This window comes from Magnolia sinica, chromosome 2 (genome assembly GCF_029962835.1).
Source record: "Magnolia sinica isolate HGM2019 chromosome 2, MsV1, whole genome shotgun sequence".
Taxonomy (NCBI): domain Eukaryota; kingdom Viridiplantae; phylum Streptophyta; class Magnoliopsida; order Magnoliales; family Magnoliaceae; genus Magnolia; species Magnolia sinica.
In genome coordinates this window covers 46,951,841-46,979,086 of record NC_080574.1, presented here as the reverse complement: position 1 = coordinate 46,979,086, position 27,246 = coordinate 46,951,841, and the positions used below count along the sequence as shown (strand labels likewise).

The 27,246-nt window shown below is 40.5% G+C and overlaps 1 non-coding gene across 1 annotated transcript; it reads left to right on the top strand.

Annotated features, from left to right (window-relative positions):
* Positions 1–13,241: 13,241 nt before the first annotated feature.
* LOC131238241 (small nucleolar RNA R71) lies at positions 13,242–13,347 on the top strand. Its single transcript, XR_009167648.1, has one exon. It is a non-coding gene; the product is annotated as a small nucleolar RNA R71 (small nucleolar RNA).
* The last annotated feature ends 13,899 nt before the right edge of the window (positions 13,348–27,246 follow it).

The following is a 27,246-nucleotide window of genomic DNA, read 5'->3' as shown; positions in this document are numbered from 1 at the left end:
GGTTTAGGTTTTAAGTATAAGATTTCTGATTTGAGAATAGGTTTAGGTTAAGGTTGTAAGTTTAGGTTAAGGTTGTAAGTATAGGTTATAGGTTAAGGTTTAGGTTTCGGCTATAAGTATAGGTTTTGGGATTTGAGAATAGGTTTAGGTTAAGGCTATAAGTTTAGGTTAAGGTTATAGGTTATAGGTTATAGGTTTAGGTTAAGGTTTAGGTTTAGGTTTAGGTTATAGGTTATAAGTATAGGTTTATGTTTAGGTTAAGGTCTAGGTTTAAGTTATGGGTATAGGTTCTGGGATTTGAGAATAGGTTTAGGTTTATGAAATCGGGTTCGGATTCGAGATCGGGTTTAGGTTTGGGTTTTCAAGTTTAGGTTATAGGTTATAGGTTTAGGTCTAGGTTTATGTTATACGTATAGGTTTTAGGATTTGAAAATAGATTTAGGTTAAGGTTATAAATATAGGTTATAGGTTAAGGTTATAATTTAGGTTAAGGTTATAAGTATAGGTTATAGTTTTAGGTTTAGGTTTATGTGTAGGTTAAGGTTTAGGTTATAGGTTTTGGTTTAGGGTTAGGTTTAGGTTATAGGTTATAGCTTTAGGGAATTGAGATTAGGTTTAGGTTATAGGTTTAGGATATGGTTTAGGTTAAAGGTGTAGTCCTTGCAAATACAGATATAAACACGGCCTGCTCTAATTGGCCAGGCCCCTCCAATGCTGTCCATAGGAAATGGACAGCTTCATCATGGTCATAACAACGGTTCCCATCTTCTAGGGACTCCCGCTCATCCGGATAGCTTCGACTCACATCTGGGTCTGCTTCATTAATTTCGAGCAAATGCATAAACACTGCCTATCCAAGTGGCCAGGCCACTCCAATGTTGTCCATAGAAAATGGATAGCTTTATCATGGTCATAACAGTAGTTCCCACCTTCCAGGGACCATCGCTCATCCGGATAGCTCTGACGCACATCCGGGTTTGCTCCATTAATTTCGAGCAAATACATAAACACGGTCTGTCCAAATAGTCAGGCCATTCCAATGCTGTCCATATGAAATGGACAACTTCATCATGGTCATAACAGCGGTTCTCACCTTCCTGGGACCCCCACTCATCCGGATAGCTCCGACGCACATCCGGGTCTGCTCCATCAATTCTAAGCTAATACAATTAAATCCTAAAGATAAGAAACTGTAATATGAATAATTTATGATAACAAAATGATATATGAATAATTTATCCTAAAAATATTCTGCTCCAAGAAATACATTCTTCATATCAACAATAGCCTAATGAAAAATAATGTAAATTCAAATTTAGATGCAAGGTAAATCCATATTAGTCAAATTAAAGAATCAATTTCGAACTACGTCACAAGTCGGTATTGGAAAACATATCTCATGCTAAATGTAAATGCTAAGTTAGTTATTAAGCATTCAATATTTGTACATCCAATGCATGCATGACTCGAAAATTTTCCCTTCAAATAAACATCATGGTTGGCCCTAGGATTCAATGGTGAGCATTGTTTCTCAACTATTTCTCGTGATATGGTCTACTTAAGCTAGTCGTAGATTTCCTACGAACACCTTTGGTAGGAAGTTCTTACGCAAGGATGCTAGGTGGGGCCACCACCATGTTTGTGGGAAATATACTTCGTTCACCTATTTAAAGAGCTCATTTTTGGACAATTGGCCAAAAATAAGATGATCCAAAACTCAAGTGGGCCACACGACTGGAAATAGTAGGGATTTAGTGAGAACCATTGAAACATTCTTATGGCCATGAAATTTCAGGCTAAATTTTTTCTATTTTCACTTTATCCCTGTGGTAATGACCTCGTAAATAGCTTGGATGACGTATAAACATCAAGGTCATAAGTAGTTGTTGTTGTTGTTGTTGTTATTGCTATGGCATTTTATGTGGTTGTTTTCGTTGTTGTTGTTGCTGGTGTTGTTGTTGTTGTTGTTGTTGTGGGAAGAATCATGCCTCTTTTTTGAAGATTGTCGAGGGTTAGAATCCTCTTCCTACCCGCTAGCCACAAGAATGGAAAGAAATTTTCATGGTTGACGAGTAGGTATTTGTTATTGGGGGGAGATTAAAGCTGCCATGTCTAGATAAACATAATTCAAAATCTAACCATGTAGAATCAAAGCAATTAACCATGTAGAAGCATATGTTGATAACAACTCATTTATAGAGCTAGATCATATATGATTCAAATTGTTGGAAGCAACTAGCCCACTTTTATAAAAAAACATATCGGCATTTCTTTTTGGGTGTTCCCCATCTACAGTTAGACATGTGCAAATTTTTTGGCACCACATTCCAATGGCTAAGGTCCCTATGAATCATATTGCAATAGTTTTGGGCTGTGGTTGGTGTTTGGAACAAAATTTCATAGAAAGATATTCCATGGAGCCACAAAAGTATAATGACTTGTCGTTAGCCACACTGTGGCCCACTTCGTACAGCCCTATATAATGATGTTGGCAAAAGTATAATGCTGATTTTCTGAGTCTTTCGTGGATAGAGAATGCACCAAAAACCTCCACAACCTTTCGTGGATAGGAAGCAATGGTGATAATGATGCTCACGGCCCTATATAAGGTTTCAACTCTTGAGCTTCTTTGAGCTGAAAAAATAGGTGGATGTTGTGGATGTTAGATACATCACCTTAGCCCAAAATTGCCCAAGACATCAACACACTACCTTTGAGTATGGTGTTGGCAAAACCAATTAATTCACTTACCATCTCAACCTTCCAAAAGTGGACACGGTTTGGCTAGTGACCCCAATTCCATCATGATGAATCTAATTTATATCCACACTGTCCATCCATTTTTCTAGCTAAGTTTATAGCATGAGCCAAAAGACCCCAATTCCATCATGATGTATCTAATTTATATCCACAATGTCCATCCAATTTTCCAGCTAAGTCTATAGCATGAGCCAAAACACCCTAATTTCATCATGATGTATCTAATTTATATCCACAATGTCCATCCATTTTTCCAGCTCAGTTCATAGCATGAGCCAAAAGATGAGTCAAATTCAAATCTTAACTGACAATTTGAATCTAAGGTCATATTTCAATGATCCAAGCTGTTCATATAACGGACCTGTTTGTAGCTGTGGGATTTTTTATTTTTATTTTTAAATCATTTACAATGGGATTTTTAACTTGTTAATCATTTAAATCATTTTGTTTTGGTTATGGACTCCAACAATTTGAATCATATATGATACCAATTTTATAAAAACATAAATGGACAATCCACCCTACAATCCCACGCCACAGGAATAAGTGAAAATGACAATATTCACTCTCTAGAAACATTTCCAGGTGATCGGGGTCAAATATTGCATATCGGACCCAATATTAACAGATTTTACGTATATGATAATGCTTAATGAAGTATTTTAATTGTAAAATAAGTCGGGAGCAAAAAATTGATGTTAAACTATTTATATCCAAAGTCTCCCAAACGGGAGGCAGAACCAAAATGAAGATTTTAAACCCAAGCGAAAAGAACAAAGGGGCAAAATCAATGCAAATACATGGTTTTATAATATTTAAATTCATACATGGGATACTGTAAATTAATCATTTTTTATCCAAAAGATCTAATGGTCCAACGGACAATCACCTAAATCCCCCACGATATTTTCCAAACCTTAGATTGACGGTTTAAATAAGGTGAGAAACAGGATGAATGGATTGGTTTTAAAGATAATGGAATTGGGTGAAGCGGGCAATTGATTTGGGCGACGACAAAGTCTCAGGGGTGACCCGACTTTTTTAAAACGGAAATCCGAGCCGAAAGGGGAAAACCGTTTTAGCATGGGCCCCACCAAACCGTTTGAAACCCCTCCATCATGAGAGGCTTTAAACTACAAAAATTTTTCATCTTGGCCCATGGTCAACGGTAGCTAAATCCAAATGGGGCCCCTTTTTTGTATTTTTTTCGGTTTATGGGGTAAAACCATATTTTGAACGAAACTCACCTACCAATGGTGGGGTGGATTTCCCGAAAATGCTTAGTGGGGCCCACCACTCCCCGGAGTCGAAGGCCGCCGCGGAAAAGGACCGGGCGGTTGTGGCCCACCCTTGAGGAGGGATCGCCTCCATCTGTAGAGGGCTGAAATTCAAAACCATGTTTATTCCTGCCCATGCGTACACACGGGGGGCAGAGGCCAAGTACCCGGGGCGTTAAAACCATCTTTTGTATTTTCTTCCCACCCCACTAATGGACCTTCCCACCATTCTTTGAAATTTCGTCCGTCCAATGGAGGGGGTAGATTTTAAAAATGCCTCGGGGCCCACCGACACGGCTGCAAAAATTGCCCGATCCTTTTTCCTCGCCAGACCCACCACCCGGGCTATAAGGGGGAGTTTTAGGGGAAATCTTGGGAACCGGGGATTCCAGATGGACAAGGAAGAAAGAAAGAGAAGAAAGACAAGGAAGAAAGAAAGAAGAGAGAGATCGATTGGTTTGGTGTTTAATTTTTATGAATTTTATTTAATATTTTTCATGAATTTTATGGGTCACTAATCTCTCAGGCTAGGGCTGAGATGAAGCCCTAATTTGATTAGCTCTTGTATTGGTTGATTTACTTTGAATTTCAATTAATTTGTTTCTTTCTTTAAGTGAGCTTTATGGGTTTAAATTCTATACTTCTCCATCTATGAACTTGATTAAAGTATATATATGGATGTTGTTTGGATGCTTATTATAGGTACTTGTGTCTGATCAAGAACAAGTTTCTAGAGGAAGAAACAGGGTGCTTTAATGAATGTACATTCCATGTACCCGACCCAGGATATGGGATATGTCATTCATGGCATTGCTTAAAGGAATTAGACAGTTTGTATGCCCGATTAAGGACACAGATTGTGCTTTCTCTATTTAAGTGGTATCAATCTAGATCAAGGTGAATCAAAAGACAAAACAAGGGTTAGGATAATTAGGGGTGGATTCGTCCTAGTGCCCTCTCTCTGATTGAATTTTCTTCCTTTCTTAATTAATTGTTTTTCATAAAATTGTGCTTAGTAATTCATTCCATTATTTGTTGGATTAGTTAAGGAGAATCATAGATTTGAATTGTGATGACCAGTCCTCGTGGGAATGATCTTGTAATACGTACCGTATCTGCATCTGATTCGCATGTTGGTTTAAACAAAACATCAAGTTTTTGGCGCCGTTGCCGGGGACTTTTTTGTTCCAATTGGATTTAGGATTCTCTCTTATCATAATTCATAGTCTTAGGTTTTTACTAACTTTAGGTTAAATTTTTTTAGAAACTAACCTATTTCCTGTTTTGTAGGGATGACATAAACTACTACTTTGGTAATCTCTTTCCAATTTTTCTATTTTTTTTCTAATTTCTATTTTTAGAATTAAGGTTTTTTTTAGAAAGTTTCTATTTCCAGGCTATTTTATTTATTTTTAGAAATTTCCTATTTTCTAATTCTAGATTTTGATTCTTCTTTCAAGTAACTTTCTATTTTCTAGTTTAGGTTTTATTATTAGAAGAGTTTTTAGGTTTTATTTTTTTAGAAAGTTTCTCTCTTATTTTCTAATTTCCTATTTTTTAGAAATTTTCCCTTTTTAGAAACTAACTTAGCTTTTATTTCTAAGATTACAAACTTTTTTTTTTTTTTTTTATTTATAAATTAACCGTTGCTTAGGATTTTTTTTCTAGCATTATCTTAGTAAATTTAATTTATTTTTGTTTTCTTTTTGTTTACAGGAATTAAGGAAGGAAGCTGCTAAATAACATTGTCTTCAAAAGGAGGAGCTCTCAAATCTTCAGACATTCATCATCTCCTTTTCTCGGGTTCTTCTTTCCAATTCTCGTTTGCATAGCTTTCTCTTGTTTTTAGGAATTCATAACTTTTTCCTTTAGTTTTATTCATCATAGGTTGCATCTTAGTTTAGTTTTCTTTCTTATATTAATAACATAGTTTATGCTAGGACGTAGATCTCTGAATATAGAACTAGCACCGTTTGATCCTGAGATTGAAAGAACAATTTGTGAAAGATTGAGAAATAATCCTGTTGAAATGGCGAATGAGACTGAAGTTAAAGCTCTCAAAGATTATTCAGCTTCTGTCCAATTTAATGCGCCTTCATGCATAGTGTTGCCAACCACTACGGGAGCACACTTTGAACTTAAAGAGTCATACAATTGTTGCATCCTTTTATGGATTGGACAAGGAGGACCCATATCATCATGTGAAAGAATTCTTAAACATTTGCTCCACCTTTAAGTTCCAAAACTTCTCACACGATTCGATCCGCCTACGCCTGTTTCCTTTTTCTTTGTCTTCCTTGCAGAGTAGCTCAGCTCCATGATTCAACATAACACCCCTCCTAAATTTAGGGATCTAGGAGCTCCCACCATTTCTTGCGGCATAGGAGATCATAAGATCGGGAAGGCATTACTTGATTTAGGGGCGAGTGTCAATTTGTGAAGGAAACAGGCGTAGGCGGATCGAATCGTCTGAGAAGTTTTGGAACTTAAAGGTGGAGCAAATGTTTAAGAATTCTTTCACATGATGATATGGGTCCTCCTTGTCCAATCCATAAAAGGATGGCAACAATTGTATGACTCCAGGTTTAAGTTCAAAGTGTGCTGCCGTAGTGGTTGGCAGCACTATGCATGAAGGCGCATTAAATTGGACAGGAGCTGAATAATCTTTGAGAGCTTTAACTTCAGTCTCATTCGCCATTTCAATAGGATTATTTCTCAATCTTTCACGAATTGTTCTTTCAATCTCAGGATCAAACGGTGCTAGTTCTATATTCAGAGATCTACGTCCTAGCATAAACTATGATATTAATATAAGAAAGAAAACTAAACTAAGATGCAACCTATGATGAATAAAACTAAAGGAAAAAGTTATGAATTCCTAAAAACAAGAGAAAGCTATGCAAACGAGAATTGGAAAGAAGAACCCAGATGATGAATGTCTGAAGATTTGAGAGCTCCTCCTTAGCAGCTTCCTTCCTTAATTCCTGTAAACAAAAAGAAAACAAAAATAAATTAAATTTACTAAGATAATGCTAGAAAAAAAATCCTAAGCAACGGTTAATTTCTAAATTAAAAAAAAAAAAAAAAAGTTTGTAATCTTAGAAATAAAAGCTAAGTTAGTTTCTAAAAAGGGAAAATTTCTAAAAAATAGGAAATTAGAAAATAAGAGAGAAAAAAAAATAAAACCTAAAACTCTTCTAATAATAAAACCTAAACTAGAAAATAGAAAGTTACTTGAAGGAAGAACATAAATAGAATTAAAAATAGGAAATAAAAAAAAAAAAAAATAGCCTAGAAAAACTTTCTAAAAAAATAAAACCATAATTCTAAAAATAGAAATTAGAAAAATAGAAAATTTGGAAAGAGATTACCAAATTAGTAGTTTATGTCAGTTCCCTAAAAACAAGAAATAGGTTAGTTTCAAAAAAATTTAACCTAGAGTTAGTAAAAACCTAAGACTATGAATTATGATAAGAGAGAATCCTAAATCCAATTAGACCAAAAAACGGCGCCAAAACTTGATGTTTTATTTAAACCAACATGATTTAAATGATTTTTAAACTCGCAAGTATACGAATCGGATGTAGATACGGTTACGAGATCGTTCCCACGAGGACTCGTCGTCACAATTCAAATCTATGATTCTCCTTAACTAATCCAACAAATAATGGAATGAATTACTAAGCACAATTTTATGAAAAACAATTAATTAAGAACAGGAAAGAAAATTCAATCAGAGAGAGGGCACTAGGACTTTCGAATCCACCCTAATTATCCTAACCCTTGTTTTGTCTGTTGATTCACCTTGATCTAGATTGATACCACTTAAATAGAGAAAGCACAATGTGTGTCCTTAATCGGGCATACAAACTGTCTAATTCCTTTAAGCAATGCCATGAATGACATATCCCATATCCTTGGTCGGGTACATGGAATGTACATTCATTAAAGCACACTGTTTCTTCCTCTATAGGAAACTTGTTCTTGATCGACACAAGTACCTATAATAAGCATCCAAACAACATCCATATATATACTTTAATCAAGTTCATAGATGGAGAAGTATAGAATTTAAACCCATAAAGCCCACTTAAAGAAAGAAACAAATTAATTGAAATTCAAAGTAAATCAACCAATACAAGAGCTAATCAAATTAGGGCTTCATCTCAGCCAGATGAGAGATTAGTGACCCATAAAATTCATGAAAAATATTAAATAAAATTCATAAAAATTAAACACCAAACCAATCGATCTCTCTCTTCTTTCTTCTCTTTCTTCTCTTTCTTCTCTTTCTTCTCTTCCTTGCTCCAGATCTGGAATCCCCTGGTTCTCAATGACTTTCCCACGTCCAAAACTCCCCTTCTATAGCTGCTGGATGGCTGGCGGAAGGACTCGGAGTACAAATTTTTGCAGCTGTGATCGGTGGGCCCCACGAGGCATTTTCTGGAAAATCTACCCCGTCCATTGGATTCGGAACGAAAGTCAAGAATAGGTGGTTTTGAAGGTCCATTAGTGCCCAGAAGAAAATACAAAAGAGACAGTCTACTTTTGGCCTCTGTCCCGCACACGTGTGTACGCATGGGCGAGGAATATCAACATGGTTTTGAAGCTCTCGACGCCCTTTACATGATGGACGGATCAGATCTTCCATCTGATCGAAGATGGTGGGCCACAACCGCCCGAAAGTCAGCTTTTCGCGGACGTGCGTAAGCCTTCGCACGTCCGGAGCTGTGATGCTCGGTGGGCCCCACATAAGCATTTTCGGGAAAATCCACCCCGTACATTGGATAGAGGATGAGATTTCGTTCAAAGAAGAAAATACAAAAAGATCAGTTTTGAACGTCGCCGGGTAGCCCTTTTGTGACCTCTGTAGCTCACACGTGTCCACGCATGGGCACAAGATGAAAACATGGTTTTGTAGTTGTCAAAGCCCTATACACGATGGACGGCTTGGATCAACCGTACGTGCTACCGGTGGGGCCCACAGCGGTCCGTAAAAAACGGTCTTTCCGCCCGTTGCGGCGCTGGAAACGGACTTTCCGTTTTTGAAAAGATGAAGTCGGGTCAGCGCTGCTGACCGACTTATGCTCGTTCGGTGCACAGGCAGTGCACATGTGCACCGTGCACATGTCACCCAAGGTGGGGTCCACTGTGATGCTTTCGAGAAATCCAATCCATCCATCCTGTTTCTCACCTTATTTAAACCGTCAATACTAAGGTTGAGGCAGTTCCAAATATCAGGTGGGCCCCAATTTAGAGATTAATAGGCTGATCTGTCCGTTGGACCACTTCCCGAGATCTTCTATGGCTGAAATTTAATATGTATGGTTAATTTACGGCCCTCATCGCATGTATGAAGTTTCGAACTGATTGGATAGCGGGAACCATGTGATCTTGCATTCTGAACCCTTTTCGGGCCCCTTTGGCTTGCTTTTCTCAGATCTCAGGCGTGTAAAATCTTCATTATTGGTTCTCTGGAGTCCATCCCGTGCTCTGGAGACTTTGGATCATGAAATCCATGCCTTTAACATCAATTTTCAATTAACGCTCCTGACTTCATCCTGTAACAAAAATACAATTAAAATACTTCATTAAGCATTATCATAATTTAGGCAATTAATGGGGTCTGATATGCAATATTTGACCCTGATCACAACCCCCAACCAGCATTTTGCTAGTCCCGAGCAAAGTATGCGAAAAATAATTTTAGAAATAAAAGATGATTCCTATAACTCAAGTAACAGATAGCTGAGATGTGAAAATTCTAAGATTCATGAATGGTAAGTAGAATTTTCTCCCGAAATCAAGCTCACAGTAAACTTCATAATCAAGTTCAATAATTACTGGGGTCTGATATGCAATATTTGAACATCGAGCTCCATGAATGTAAAGTGTAATCTCGACTTACAAACATTAAGAGATCCAATTGTCAACCTCATGATATCATTGGTAATTCGTGACAACCAAGCTTGAAACCAACACTTATCTCACAGATTTATTTTTAATTTTACCAACCTTTGATTTTCTTTATGAGCAGTAACGTAAATGAGGGGAATCAAATTCTTACCTATAGGGAGCAAACCTATGGCGAAAACTCGTCGCCTCATTTTTTATAAGTCAACTATGGAGAATCAAATCTATACCTATAGGGAGCAAACCTATGGTGAAGATTATGTGACTTAGCCTTTTAATTCTTCTTTTTACCAAGTTAATCATTCAGTTATCGAACCAAAACTTAATGTGCAAGCGAGATGTGATATGTAAAATCATGACTTAATCAATGTTCACAACGTCTAATCATGGATTAACAATTCAAAATTGACTGTGAAATCAAGCAGATGGCCGAATCCAAGAGTCATTAGTTACCAACATCAGGTATCTTATAATGTTAAAATCACAACTATCCTTCAAAGTCACTTTGAATTCAATAGAAATTCAGAAAAAATTTTAAAATTTTCACAAATTTTCCTCAGGACTAAGAAAATACTGATTAGGTACCCTAATCTCCCACCCCCAACCGAAAATCTACATTGTCCTCAATGTATTAGAAATAAACAAGTAATGCACATGGGACAACGAATAATAAAAGAGAAATGAGGGAAAGATAGTACCTGGACGGAGAATCAAGAGGCTTCCCAAAATTATCAATGTAAGAGCAAGTTAGGGCAAGAGAGAAATTAACAGAAGCGAAAATAACAAAAAGAAAAGAAGATCCTACCTATACCACTTTCGCAGGTGCTCTCGATTGCATTTAGCGCATGCAACAAGCCTTTAAACCCCTAGGTTACCCCTAGTGGACGAGTTGTAGTCTCGTGAGGGTTTGCGGCAATGCTACCCACAAACATTGAACTAATGAATGAGAAAAGTGAAATGGAATGAAAATTTGGGTTGCGTCCTAGGAGCGCTAAGTTTAACGTCTTCAACTAGACAAGAATGGACCATGAATTAATCAATCTTGATAACCTGGGTCCGCCAAATAAATTTCCTCAACATCTTTGTTTAACCGATCCTAGACAAGTGATGTGAGTTCCCATGAACTGTGCTATCTGAAATAAGGCAACTGACACTGTCGTCAAATAATTTAAGGACTTCTGCTCGAACGACTTCTTCTATGTTAGGATCACGCTTCCTTTGCATGTTATGCGACATTTCCACAGCATGATCCATACATATCGTGGGGCATACTCCCTGTATTTCCACTATCTTCCGTTCAATTCCTGCCTTATATGCTCTAAGAACATTAAGCAGCCTGCTCGCCTTTGTCTTCTCAGAGTCGGAAGCTATGCTGTCAAGAAGAGTCTTAGAGGGATGGAGAGGTTCCACTTTCGCTCTCCATTTTTCAGTCTCCAATATAGGAGTAGAGTCGAGCAATGCATTGACTTCATGGATGGGACTATCAATGTCAAAATCCATGCCCGATTGTGCTAAGCAGGTTTCAAGAGGATCTTCAAAAGATGTACAGAAGGAGTCCTGCACAAGGCTCTCGATCATGTCCACTTCAAATATGTCATCCAAATCTGAGGGTTGTTGTCCTGCATTAAAAACATTGAGTTTAATATTCATGTTACCAAAGGACAATTTCATAACTCCATTCCTGCAATTGATAATAGCATTAGATGTGGCCAAAAATGGACGACCCAAAATGACTGGGATCTGACTATGAAGATTCTGGACAGGCTGAGTATCTATAACTATGAAATCCACTGGAAAATAAAATTTATCAACCTGGATTAACACATCTTCAATAACACCCCGGGGCACCTTAACAGATCTATCGGGTAGTTGTAATGTTACTTTAGTCGGTTTCAACTCACCAAGTCCTAGCTGCTCATAAACCGAATATGGTAACAAATTGACACTCGCCCCTAAATCAAGTAATGCCTTCCCGATCTTATGATCTCCTATGCCGCAAGAAATGGTGGGAGCTCCTGGATCCCTAAATTTAGGAGGGGTGTTATGTTGAATCATGGAGCTGAGCTGCTCTGCAAGGAAGACTTTCTTATGAACATTCTGCTTACTATTTTTTGTTCATAAATCTTTAAGAAACTTAGCGTAAGCAGGGACTTGCTTGATAGCGTCAAGCAACGGGATGTTGACTTGCACTTTTTGAAACACATCCAAGATTTCATCAAAGTTATTTCTTTTCTTTATTGGTGCCAAACGTTGAGGAAAGGGTGCTTTGGGCACATAAGGTGGCACATTAGTGGCTCTTGGAGAGTCAGAGAGCTTTTGGACTTTGGATGCATTGGTATGGTTCTGTGCTTCACTTTCTTTTGTTTTAGAATTTGATTCATCCCCAGGCATCTCTATTCTTCAATCTGCTTGCCTGACCTAAGGGTAGTGATCGATTTGGCTTTATTCATGATATTGCCCTTGGTTGGAATTAGAGCCAATCTCATCTTGTCCCTTTGGATTAGCCTCGGGTTGGCTAGGGAGCTTGCCCTTCTCTCTCTCACTCAATGTGGCCTAGTTGACCCAGTGGTACTTCCAGCTGGGCAATGGATTGTGCATTTGCATGTAAGCTTTGCTGGTTGGCCAGTAAGGTTTGTTGGGTGTCTTTTTGGAATTGGAGAGAACTCTGCATGAAAAGATGGAGTGTATCCTCAAGAGATGGTTTCCTTGATTGTGTAGGCAGTTGTTGATATTGTGAAAATTGTTGAGGTTGTTGACTGCCAACTTAGGTGCGGTTGCATGGGAGGATTTCCAGATGGTCCTCCTTGTTGTGGTCCTTTTGCCCAAGAGAAATTTGGATGTCTAGCCCACCCTGGGTTGTATGTGTTCGAGTAAGGATCATTCCCAGATTTTTGAAAAGTGTTCATAGCATGAACTTGTTCAGAGAGAAGTTCTGGGAATGCTGCACCAGATGGACAAGACTGCATAGGATGGGCAGGACTAGAACATGTGGCATATGCCTCAACTTGAGCTGTTTGTGGTGGTCCATTATTTTATCAGGTTATCAAGCTTGGCGCTCAGCTCTGGCATGACTCCTATCTCATATATACCACCTCTCTTTTGTGGTTGGGGACTTTTGTCACCTCTATTTGAATAATCCCATTGTTGGGAATTTTCGCACAAGGTTTCAAAGAAGTTCCACGCTTGACATCACTTTTGGTCATGAATGACCCTCCACTAGTGGCATCAACCATGCGACGGTTCTGTGGTGTCAGACCGTCATAGAAGTATTGAACTTGTTGCCACTTCTCAAAACCATGGTGAGGACATTTAAGAAGCAAGTCCTTCCATCTTTCCCAACATTCATGAAAGTGCTCCCCTCTTTTTGTGTGAAGTTAGTAATTTCTCTACGGAGGGCATTGGTTTTGTGAACGGGGAAGAACTTGTTTAAAAACTTCTTAGACAGTTGGTCCCATGTAGTGATAGATCCAACTTCAGAGAATTCAACCATGCTTTCGCCTTATCCTTCAAAGAAAAAGGAAACAGGCGTAGGCGAATCGAATCGTCTGAGAAGTTTTTGAACTTAAAGGTGGAGCAAATGTTTAAGAATTCTTTCACATGATGATATGGGTCCTCCTTGTCCAATCCATAAAAGGATGGCAACAATTGTATGACTCCGGGTTTAAGTAAAGTGTGCTGCCGTAGTGGTTGGCAACACTATGCATGAAGGCGCATTAAATTGGACAGAAGCTGAATAATCTTTGAGAGCTTTAACTTCAGTCTCATTCGCCATTTCAACAGGATTATTTCTCAATCTTTCACGAATTGTTCTTTCAATCTCGGATCAAACGGTGCTAGTTCTATATTCAGAGATCTACGTCCCAGCATAAACTATGTTATTAATATAAGAAAGAAAACTAAACTAAGATGCAACCTATGATGAATAAAACTAAAGGAAAAAGTTATGAAGTCCTAAAAACAAGAGAAAGCTATGTAACCGAGAATTGGAAAGAAGAACCCAAGAAAAGGAGATGATGAATGTCTGAAGATTTGAGAGCTCCTCCTTTTGAAGACAATGTTATTTAGCAGCTTCCTTCCTTAATTCCTGTAAACAAAAAGAAAACAAAAATAAATTAAATTTACTAAGATAATGCTAGAAAAAAAATCCTAAGCAACGGTTAATTTCTAAAAAAAAAAAAAAAAAAGTTTGTAATATTAGAAATAAAAGAAAAGTTAGTTTAAAAAAAGGGAAAATTTATAAAAAATAGGAAATTAGAAAAAAATAGAGAAAATTTCTAAAAAATAAAACCTAAAAACTCTTCTAATAATAAAACCTAAACTAGAAAATAGAAAGTTACTTGAAAGAAGAATCGGAATCTAGAATTAGAAAATAGGAAATTTCTAAAAATAAAAAAATAAAATAGCCTAGAAATAGAAACTTTTTTAAAAAAATAAAACCTTAATTCTAAAAATAGAAATTAGAAAAAAAATAGAAAATTTGGAAAGAGATTACCAAATTAGTAGTTTATGTCAGGTCCCTACAAAACAGGAAATAGGTTAGTTTCAAAAAAATTTAACCTAGAGTTAGTAAAAAACCTAAGACTATGAATTATGATAAGAGAGAATCCTAAATCCAATTGGAACAAAACAGGGGCGCCAAAACTTGATGTTTTATTTAAACCAACACGATTTAAATGATTTTTAAACTCGCAAGTATACGAATCAGATGTAGATACAATACGTATTACGAGATCGTTCCCACGAGGACTGGTCGTCACAATTCAAATCTATGATTCTCCTTAACTAATCCAACAAATAATGGAATGAATTACTAAGCACAATTTTATGAAAAACAATTAATTAAGAACAGGGAAGAAAATTCAATCAGAGAGAGGGCACTAGGACTTTCGAATCCACCCCTAATTATCCTAACCCTTGTTTTGTCTGTTGATTCACCTTGATCTAGATTGATACCACTTAAATAGAGAAAGCACAAACTGTGTCGTTAATCTGGCAAAAAAACTGTCTAATTCCTATAACCAATGCCAAGAATGACATAACCCATAACCTTGGACGGGTACATGGAATGTACATTCAATAAATCACACTGTTTCAACCTCTATAGTAAACTTGTTATTTATTATAAACAACAAAATATAATAAACATCAAATCAACATCCATATATATACTTTAAACAATTTCAAAGATAGAGAAGTATAGAATTTAAACCCATAAAGCACACTTAAAGAAATATACAAATTATTTGAAATTCAAAGTAAATCAACCAATACAAGAGCTAATCAAATTAGGGGCTTCATCTCAGCCCTATGAGAGATTAGTGACCAATAAAATTCATGAAAAATATTAAATAAAATTCATAAAAATTAAACACCAAACCAATCGATCTCTCTCTTCTTTCTTCTCTTCCTTCTCTTTCTTCTCTTTCTTCTCTTCCTTGCTCCAGATCTGGAATCCCCTGGTTCTGAATGACTTTCCCACGTCCAAAACCCCTTTATAGCTGCTGGATGGCTGGGGTCGGTGGCAGAGTCGTAGAAGGACTCGGAGTACAAATTTTTACAGCCGTGATCGGTGGGCCCCACAGAGGCATTTTCTGGAAAATCTACCCCGTCCATTGGATTCGGGACGAAATTTCAGTCAAGAATAGGTAGTTTTGAAGGTCCATTAGCGCCCAGAGAAGAAAATACAAAAAGATCAGTTTTGAACGTCCCGGGGCAGTCTACTTTTGGCCTCTGCACCGCACACGTGTGTACGCATGGGCGAGGAATATCAACATGGTTTTGAAGCTCTCGACGCCCTCTACACGATGGACGGATCAGATCTTCCATCTGATCGAAGATGGTGGGCCACAACCGCCCGGAAGTCAGCTCTTCGCGGACGTGCGTAAGCCTTCGCACGTCCGGCTCTGTGATGCTCGGTGGGCCCCACATAAGCATTTTCGGGGAAATCTACCCCGTCCATTGGATAGAGGACGAGATTTCGTTCAAAGATGGATGGTTTTGAACGTCCATTGACACGGCCCAGAGAAGAAAATACAAAAAGATCAGTTTTGAACGTCGCCGGGTAGCCCTTTTGTGACCTCTGTAGCTCACACGTGTGCACGCATGAGCACAAGATGAAAACATGGTTTTGTAGTTGTCAAAGCCCTCTACACGATGGACGGCTTGGATCAACCGTACGTGCTACCGGTGGGGCCCACAGCGGTCCGTAAAAAACGGTCTTTCCGCCCGTTGCGGCGCTGGAAACGGACTTTCCGTTTTTGAAAAGATGAAGTCGGGTCAGCGCTGCTGACCGACTTATGCTCGTTCGGTGCACAGGCAGTGCACATGTGCACCGTGCACATGTCACCCAAGGTGGGGTCCACTGTGATGCTTTCGAGAAATCCAATCCATCCATCCTGTTTCTCACCTTATTTAAACCGTCAATACTAAGGTTGAGGCAGTTCAAATATCCGGTGGGCCCCAATTTAGAGATTAATAGGCTGATCTGTCCGTTGGACCACTTCCCGAGATCTTCAATGGCTGAAATTTAATATGTACGGTTAATTTACGGCCCTCATCCCATGTATGAAGTTTCAAACTGATTAGATAGCGGGAACCATGTGATCTTGCATTCTGGACCCTTTTCGGGCCCCTTTGGCTTGCTTTCCTCAGATCTTAGGCGTGTAAAATCTTCATTATTGGTTCTCTGGAGTCCATCCCGTGCTCGAGACTTTGGATCATGAAATCCATGCCTTTAACATCAATTTTCAATTAACGCTCCTGACTTCATCCTGTAACAAAAAATACAATTAAAATACTTCATTAAGCATTATCATATACGTAAAATCTGGTAATTACTGGGGTCTGATATTCACTCTCTAGAAACATTTCCAGGACCCACGGTGAAGTTTGCTTATCATCCAAACCATTCACATTATCACAAAGACATGAATAAAGGAAAATACGCATATTAGCTTGATCCAAGACTTCTAGGGCCCACAGGAAGTTTTTCAATGGTAGAGGATCATTTCACACTATTACCTGTGGTGTGGTCCACTTGAGCTTTGAATATGATTCATTTTTCGGCTTAAACCATAAAATTATCTTGTAAAATGGATGGATAAGGATGATAAAATACATAAATCAAGGTGGACCCCACAGAGATTACTCAGTACACAATACAATTCTCATCCAAAACTCCTGTGGCCCACAGGAAGTTCTCATTGGTGGGGATTCAATCTCCACTGTTTCCTGTAGTGCAATGGGCTTCATTTTCAGGGCCATTACCTAAAATGGGTTGGCAAAATAGAGATGGCATGGATATACAACACATACATCAAGGTGCACTGCATGAAACAGTGGAGATAGAAATGCCCACCTAAATCCCCAAATCCCTAAATCCTTAAATCCCCAAATCTCTAAATCTCCAAATCTGTAAATCCCTAAATCCCTAAATCCTCAAATCCCTAAATCCCCAAATCCCCAAATCTGTAAATCCCCAAATCGTTTCAATCAGTATTGAGATTGACAGAGATTGAGAGAGAGAGAGAGATACCTGTTTGAGTTGGAGCCCCGATCACGGTCCACCAAGAGAGACAGAGAGAGAGGATGCACGAGAGAGAGAGAGAGCACCGAGAGAGACAGAGAGAGACAGAGAGACGGAGAGAGAGAGAGAGAGAGAGAGAGAGAGAGAGAGGGGCTGCGAGAGAGACTGAGAGGACATGGTGGAGAGATCAGAGAGAGATAGAGAGCGAGATGAGGGGGAGGGTGCGAGAGAGAGAGAGAGAGTTCTCAGCTCTCTCACGGGCGTGGGTGCGGCTTATTACTAGGTTGAGTAGTGAGTTGGCTACTGAAGTGATGTCGCCAAGTTCTGTGGGCCCCACTATGATGTATGTGTTGTATCCACACCGTCCATCCATTTTGAGATATTATTTTAGGGCATGAGGCAGAGAATGAGGCAGATGAGAAGATGTAGTGGACCTCACCACATAAAACATTGGGGAAAGTGATTCCCACCGTGGAAACTATCCTAAGGATGACCATAAATTTTTTTTTGAAATCCAACCTATTCAAAAGTTAAAAAAGACATAAAATAAGGTAAAACACAAATATAAGCTTGATCTAAAACTTTCATAGCCTTTAGAAGTTTTTAACGGTGGGTGTCACTGTCCCCACCGTTTTCTGTGTTGGGTCCACTGGAGCTTTGGATTTATCTTTCAATATTGTCCTAAAATGATCTCTCCAAGTAGATGGAAGGTGTGGATATAAAAAATACATCATAATGGGGCCCAAAAATGAGAGGTATATAAATATCAGGTGGACCACACCACATGAAAACCTTAACCTTGGATATCCATCATTAATATTTCATAGATACTTTCAAAATCTTATTCATTTAATGGCCCACGGTCTTATCAAAGATGAGCGGATTCTGTTAGGTATCTGTGAGTTTTGAATATGATTGTGGGGCCCACCTTGATGTATGTACATGTTGTCTATACGTTTTGCCAGCTTATTTTAAGTGTATGAGCTTAAAAATAAAGCAGATTCAAATCTTAAGTAGACCATGCCATACGAAACTATCACTATTAAAAACTGGGCAGTCTAAATTATCGCGTGCTAGTATGATAGCCCGAGAGTTCCAGCAGCATGATCCCCCAAAGTTTAGTGGTGAACCTGACCCTTCTGCTGCCGAGGCTTAGTGCACTGAGGTTGCGAGGAATTTTGACACTATTCAGTGTCCTGCGGGTCAGAGAGTATCCCTTGCGACCTATCTTCTTCAAGGTGAGGCCCGTCATTGGTGGTCATCTGTATCTAGGATGGTCGAACCTCAGTTTGTTTGGACATGGGAGGGGTTCGTGGTCCGTTTCGACTAGAAGTTCTTCCTTGAGCACGTTCAGATCCAGTGGGCAATTGAGTTTGAGACCCTAATGCAGGGTGATATAACTGTATCTCAGTATGAGGCCCATTTCTTGGCCTTGTCTAGATTTGCTTCTCATCTCACTAGCGATGAGAAGATGAGGGCTCGTCGTTTTATGACTGGTTTGCATCCTGCCCTTCGTAGTAGTGTGATAGGGCATTGTTTGGAGACATTTAACCAGGTTGTTCATCGGGCATTGGTTTATGAGGAGGACTGGGCTATGACCCAGAGGTCGAGAGAGCAAAGTTCCGGTAGAGACCGAAAGAGGAGGGCACTAGCCGGCAGTTCTAGGCAGCACCGTCAGCAGAGATGGAGGGGCAGGTCAGGATTTTAGCAGCCTACGGTTCAGATAGTAGCTTCATCATCATCGTCAGCACCATCTTCCAGCCCATTTTCTAGTGTATCTTCGGCTGTGGACAGGCCGGGCATCGGAGGCGTGAGTGCCCTCTCCCCATTCAGCAGCAGAGGCCACCGTAGTTGCCTCCTCCTCGTCCTTCTCAGCAGCAGCAGAGAGCTCAGCTTCCACCCACCGCTCTTAGGGCTCCTCCTCAGTAGTAGAGGTAGCCAGGCAGACCTCCTCAGCAGTGACAGCAGCAGTAGAGACAACAGCAGTAGCCGCAACACCAGCAGAGGGGATATCCACATGTCCGGTCCTTGGGTCCAGTAAATATCGTAGCCCAGCAGGCACAGACTCAGGACCCTCAGTCTTCTGGGTTACTTCCCCTACCAGATCAGGGCCGCTTTTATTCTGCACAGCAGGCGCCAAGCCAGGACCCGCAGTCATCGACTGGTGGAGTAGTCGAGGGTATTCTTCTTGTTTCTTCCTGCATTGTTCATGTTTTATTTGATTCCGGTGCCTCTCATTCTTTTGTGGCCGAGCAGTTTTGCCGATCGATCGGTATTCCATCGGAGTTCGTGTCTGAGGCTTTGACTGTTTCGACTCCCATGGGGAAGTCTATGATGTTGACCCTTCGCTGTCCTTCTTGCCTGGTGTTAGTGGGCGAGATGTTCCTGCTGATCTGTTCATGATGCCGATGTCAGGTTTTGATGTGATTCTGGGTATGGACTGGCTTGCAAAGTATGGTGCCATCTTAGACTGTACCGCAAGGACGGTTACGTTTCACATTCCAGGCTTGCCAGTGTTCCAGTTCGTCGCTGAGCCCAGAGGAGAGCCGTTATCTAGTTTCTTGGCTTCAGTCGTTGAGGATTCTGTGGCAGAGAGTATTGAGCTGCTGCCAGTTATTTGTGAGTACCCGGATGTGTTTCAGGAGATCTCGGGTTTACCTCCATGTCGGCAGGTGGAGTTCCATATTGATTTGGTGCCCGGTACTGCGCCCATATCTAAGACCCCCTACCGGATGGCACCGTTGGAGTTAAGGGAACTGCAGGAGCAGTTGGATGAGCTTCGGAAGTTAGGTTTCATTCGTCCCAGTAGTTCACCTTGGGGAGCCCCGGTATTGTTTGTGAAGAAGAAGGATGGTTCGTTGCGACTCTATGTAGATTATCGTGAGCTCAACAGAGTCACCATCAAGAACCGATACCCGCTTCCCCGTATTGATGACTTGTTCGATCAGTTGCAGGGTTCATAATATTTTTCCAAGATAGACTTGCATTCTGGTTACCATCAGATTTGGGTCCGAGAGGAGGACATTCCGAAGATAGCTTTCCGGACACGTTATGGTCACTTTGAGTTCTTGGTCATGTTGTTTGGACTGACCAACGCGCCCACTATATTCATACAGTTGATGAATGAGATTTTTCGGCCATTCCTTGATCAGTTCGTGGTGGTATTCATTGATGATATTCTTATATATTCGAGGATTCGAGAGGACCATGCTGAGCACCTACGGATTGTGCTTGAGACCCTCCGTGCCCACTAGTTGTATGCGAAGCTGGAGAAGTGTGAGTTTTGGCAGGAGGAGATAAAGTTCCTCGGTCACGAGGTGACGAGGGAGGGTGTCGCTATGGACCCCTCGAAGGTTGATGCAGTGCATCAGTGGGGACAACCCATGAATGCATCCGAGATTCGCAGCTTCCTTGGTCTAGCGGGATATTATCGACGGTTTATCGAGGGTTTCTCCCGTATTGCAGCACCGCTGACCAGGTTGACACGGAAGGGTGTCGAGTTCGTCTGGAGTGATGCCTGCAAGAAGGCATTTAAGGAGTTGAAGGACCGCCTCACGTCCGCTCCTGTTCTTACTCTCCCTAATGAGAGTGAGGGTTTCATTGTTTTCACTGATGCCTCTAGAGTTGGCTTGGGTGCTGTACTGATGCAGCACGGGAAGCCAGTGGCGTACGTCTCATGTCAGCTCAAGGTCTATGAGCTGAACTACCTCATTTATAATTTGGAGCTCACAGCAGTCGTCTTCATACTGAAGGTGTGGAGGTATTATTTATATGGGGTCAGGTTCGAGCTCTTCTTGGATCATAAGAGCTTGAAGTATCTATTTTCACAGTCTGAGTTGAACCTGCGACAGAGGCAATGGATGGAGTTGCTGAAAGACTATGATTTTGACCTTCAGTACCACCCAGGCAAGGCAAACATGGTGGCGGACGCGCTCAGCCACTAGCCACAAAGCCTGATGGCACAGATGATGATGCGTGAGTGGTAGATGCTCGAGGATGTATCAGAGTTTGACTTTGAGTTTGGTCTGCAGTCTTCCATTGTTCAGCTTTCGAGCTTGTCGATTCAACCCTTCTTAGTGGCCAGGGTGATTGAAGCTCAACTGACAGACGAGTCACTTTAGGAGTACTGAGCAGAGGCTACATCCGTGGAGCAGTTAGACTGGCAAATTGGTTGCGATGGTAGATTACACTTCAGAGGCCGAGACGTCTTGGGAACGCGAGGGTGAGATTAGAGAACGTTATCCCCATTTGTTTGATGATTGATTGATATATGATTATTTGTATTGCCTTCCTTATATGATGATTGCTATATTATGGTAGTGTTTTGTCTTTTATTTTGTCTTAGATTGTTCAATTTCGAGGACGAAATTTCTTTATTGGTGAGGAGGGTTGTGAGACCCGACTTGAGTTCGCATGTGTGCATGTGTGTGTGTAAGTATGCATTCCATCCATCTTGATCCCGTGGTCCTACTGGTCGAATCCTGGTGACCCGTGACCCTTAGATAGTGTTTACGGTCATCCGTGAGCCCAGTTGTGAAGACCCGACTCGGATCGAGTTGAGACCTATGCTATTGTGACCGCATCATCGTTGCGGTTCCAACGACGCGTCTTGTGCGTCCATCCGATGTGTAGATCGTAAGTTGGGTGCATTTCATTTTCTAAGCCCTTGATCATAATCATGTGGCCCACCTAGGGGTGGTGTGCATGGATTTCTAGGTAGGTCCCATCTCTTGGAACTATTTCCAACACACACTACACTATTTCTAACACACACTACACACACATTACCTAGGCCCTATCCCTACACCACCCATCTCTAAAAAACCACCCACTAACCTAAAAAGCCTAGTAACCCTACAACATTGTTTCTAACTCTCTATTGGCATGATTTCTCTTCTCTATCCAAGGTAAGAAACTCATGATTACTTAGCTTAAAAGAGATTTTTCTCTCTTTCCCTCTCATTTTCTCTCTCTTTTCTCTTCTTCCCTAGCAACATTCCTCCAAAAATTTCCAAATTCTCTATCCCCTTCTCTTCCTTTTTCCTCCTAATTCATCCATTGAAAACTCATCTCATCCATCTATCTTGGTTCCTTGGACCATTTGGAGCTTGGTGATCCAAGTTTTGGTGAAGATATTTAGGTGGGTGCTTCTTTATTCCATGCAATATCCTTTCCATAGTGTAGATCTTCTTCTTTTTTCATCCGAAAAGTGTAGGACCCACCAATCAATGGTGGAGATCCTACATAATTCCTTGGATGTGGCCAAATGGTCCATCTTATGCATGCATGTCCCATGCATGGGGTTTCCTCTTGATGGACCCCATCAAGGAGGGTTCTCCACATTTCATAACTTGATGGGTCATCTAGACCCTTGTAATATGGTTGGGATGGTATCTTATCCATTCATCTCAAGTATAGATCATGCATGATGAAGATGCATGGTGAAATATAGATGAAAATGCAATGTATGGGTGTAATTATGTTGGGGAAGGCTCAATAGTGACGGAGCCTTCTCCAAATGGCCGAAATATTTTTTTTCTCTTCTTCCACCTTTCCTATGATTGCTGATGATATGTGTGGTCCACTTGTTGCACCTGGATAGTCCAGAAAAGTCCAGCTATGGTGGGACAACCATACCCACCTACACTATGGTTGGGTGTCCCATTTGCTGACCTTTATTGATGCATGCAAGTGTGGTAACCTTGGGATTTGTTTTGGACATTTGTGGGGCCCACTAGAGAGGGCCATAGCACCTAGTTCTTGGAGTATTTTCCTTTTTTATTTAACTTATATAATTAATTTTATCCAAGTACATGTTGCTGTCCAGAATTTTCTGGACAGTTTCTGGTTGATTTTGGACCAGATTTTGGGACTGTTTGGGGGACTATTCATAACCACCAAATATTTCTGAAAGGTAGGGATCTCATCTTAATGTCCCCCAAATTTCAGCCCCATCTGACATTCATTGGGGTCCCAAAGGTGTGGTCCAAGTGAGGTGGACAGTCTGGATTTTCTGCACTGTTCCAGCAGCAATCCACCTTGTACAGGTTAGAATTCTAAAATTTATTAAAATAGTTTTGAGTGTGTAAAAATTATTAAAAATTTACAAGAAGGTGGACCACCCATGGTGGGAGCCAACTACAAAATTTGGGGGCCAATGGACACCTGTACACACCATAGTGGTGGTTGGATCGGCCCATTACAACATGGTGTCCAGATCAGTCTGATTTTCAGGACAGATTGATTTCTTTGAATGAATTAAAATATTTATAGATGTCCAAAGATTCTAAAATTTTATGAGGGTGTGGCCCACCTATGGGAGTATCACTCTGTAAAATTTCAGCTCCAACTGACCTCATTTGGGCATCCAAAAGAATGGGCCAAGATAGTTGGACTGCCTGATTTTTTGCTGTACAGTCCAGCAATATGCCTTGATAAAACCATAATTCAAAAATATTTCATCTGATGGTGGGCCACCTTTTTGAGTTTCCTCTCATTGTATGCATGATGAGGGGCCTTGGCCCTTAATTTCCAGAGTTTTAGAGGCCTTGGACCCACACCAATGGAGTGCCCAAATTTAGGACAGCAACATGTTATAATTATGCTTGGCCTTTGGGCTGAAATTTTGAGGAGTGAGGCCCACCACATTGTGAAGATCTTAGAGGAAATAATTTATAGCTTTAATTCCTTAAATGTTGGGCTTAATAAATGTACTTTTGAGGCCCACCACAGTTGAATTTAATTGGGTCTACAAATATAGTTAGTTGTTGAACTCTTTAGGCCCAGTTGAGCTGGAACTTTCCAGATAAGCCCATTGAACTCTTGGGCCATTTTACCATACTATTGTGTTGGGTTAGTGGGCTGGATTACACAAGTATATGGGCCCTTGGTAAAGCCCACCAAATCAACTTTAATACTTGGGCCGGGTTGTAGGCCCAACTTACTTGACTAAGAGCATGACATTTGCCCATGTGATTTGAGCAATGGGTTGCCCACTAGGCCACCACAATATATGGGATTAGTGGCCTTTATATCGGGCCCTAACCTTTCCCTTATGGGCCTATAGTGGTATATATGGGTTGGGCTATGTGTGTTTTCCTTGGACCCATGTTTTTGGATAAGCCTTGGGCCACATTTCTGAAGCCCAACATGAGTGTTTGTGGTATGATTATGGCTGCCCGTTTCTTATTTCTGATGTTGCGTGGGCATTGGGCCTTGATCCATGATTAATTAAAGATGCGCTACCTCTTAGGGACCAATTGTGGTTGGATGCCCACATTGGTGGCCCTAAGGTAGGCCCATAGGCTTCTATGAGTGGTTAAAGGTCCACCATATACCCTTGCTAGGCCCGTTTCATCTATTTAGGCTCATACCATTGTTCTCCTTAATCTCGTGGGCTACCCCAGGTATATGGCCCCCCCACTAGAGGTTGTATTCCTAATGAGGAATTGGTTAAGTACCTAGACCCTTCATGGTTAGGTAGAGAGTTCATCTTCACCTCATTGGCACCCTTATTCATCTTCATAGCCCACTCCCATACGCATTATATGTATGCTTGGTTGAGGTGTGATTGGCCATGGTTGTGGCATTATGTAGGACATGTTGGTATCTCCCTGAGAGATGGATGCTTGGGATTGATGCATGTGTAATTGTGTGATTCATGCATCTAGCATTGCATAGCTTGTGGATATCCGCCCTTACTTCATCAGGGCCTTACCTCCACAGGGGTATTCGTGGATGGCCGTATGTCTGGACACCGGAAATATTAGTTGAGCATACCCGGTGCATAGGATGCCCATGGGTGAAATTTTCAAAACTTCCATGGTACCAAGGATCTGCTCCAACGCCTTGACCGGGTGAAATACATGAGCGCAGGAGGGCCTTATACCGTTAGGCCGCGACTCCCACTGTCGTGTAGTCGATTGGATAGGGGTGTGGCCTTACCTACCTGGTGTGAGGAGGCATTGCTAGGCTGAGTCTGACCAGCTCATAAATGGGTCCGCTACCTTCAGGCCTTGTTGTTGATTGGTTGTCCACAGGCGGGTAGTGAAGTCTCTTACGCTCGTTTGACTGTGTGGGGTCTGCAGAGCGGCAGTCATTCAACAGTGTAATGGACCCTGGTGATTTCCTTATGATTAGAAATGTACTTGACTTATGGTTTGGATATGAGCACTGACATTACTTGCATTGCATTAGCATTAGCTGTACAAGCCCCCCTTCATGCATAGCCTTGGTATGACACCCATTACTCATTGCATCGTGTTCATGGTAAGCCTTGGTAAGGATAGTGATATGCTCATTGATCATGCTTCTCTCCTTATACCTCCTACTATTCTTCTGTGCACCATTGTCACACACTTACACCACCCTCTAAGCTTCTATAAGCTTATGCACGATTGATGCGTGCAGGAGACTCTAGGTAGGCATTGTAGCAGCAGAGCGTGGAGTAGAGTTGAGCAGTGAGGACTCCAGTGTTGCTGATTTTCCTTTCTTTTCCTTTTACTCTCATGTATGTCCTTTTAGACCTTATGGATGATGTAAAAGTTCAAATTTTTAGTGGATTTTGTGATGCGTGCCTTCGTTATTCTCAGATGTACTTACTGTGATCTTGGGTATGCTCGTATTGGAAATGATTATACTATTATGAAAGTCCTCTTTGTAGGATCCCAGGATCGGAACCTACCTCAGGAGCTGAGAATGGGGTACTATGGAGGCTGTTGCAGCCAGAACCAGCAATCAGGTTCCTTGTGAGTCCGGTTACCGAGTCTGGGGCGTGACAGGACCCCACCACATAAATAGTGGAGAGAGTGAGGCCCACCGTTGAAACTTTCCTAAGGTCATCGTGATATTTATTTGAGATCTAACCTGTTCATGAGCTAAATAGATATTAAATAAGGTAAAATACAAATATCAGCTTGATCTAAAAATTTTATTGTGCTTAGAAAGTTTTAATGGTGGACGTCACTCTCTCCATTGTTTTATGTGATGGGGTGACTTGATCTTTGGATTTGACTCATTATTTGGCTGATACCCTAAAATGGTCTCTCCAAATGAATGGACAGTTTGGATACAAAACATACATAATGGAGGGACCCACAGAATTTGGTGATGTCAGGCTCCCTAGGGCCCACCTTGATGCATATGTTGTATATCCATCCTATTCATTATTTTTTTCAGCTCATTATAGGGCATGATCTCTAGCATGAATAAATAAGATTGAAGCATAAGTGGACCACATCACATGAAAAAGTACTCATTAACCATTAAAAACTTATGGTGGGCCACAAATTTCTGAATCAAGCCTATATATCTGTTTCCCCTTCTAGGTTTGTGTGACCATATCAACAGTCTAATTGTAAATAAACATTAAAGCAGTCCACAGGCAGTTTTTAACAGCGGGCATTCAATGTCTTCGATCAAGTTGATATTTGGGTTGGATTTCAGGGTTCAAAGGCATATATATAGATCTCAACCCATTCAATGTTGGACCCAAACTGAAAAAAAGATTTAGAGAGTTACAGAAGTCTTGGATCAAGCTGATATTTGATTTTTCTCTTCATCCATGTCTTTTTTAAAACTTATTAACATGTTAGATATCAAATAAACATCATAGTGGCCCTAGGAAAGTCTCAACAGTGGGTGTCACTGTTCCCACTATTTTCAGTGGTGGGGCCACTTGAGATTTGGATACGACTCGTTCTTTTGAACATCCCATAAAATGATCTCTCCAAATGAATGGACAGTGTTGATACAGTATATACATCATGGTGG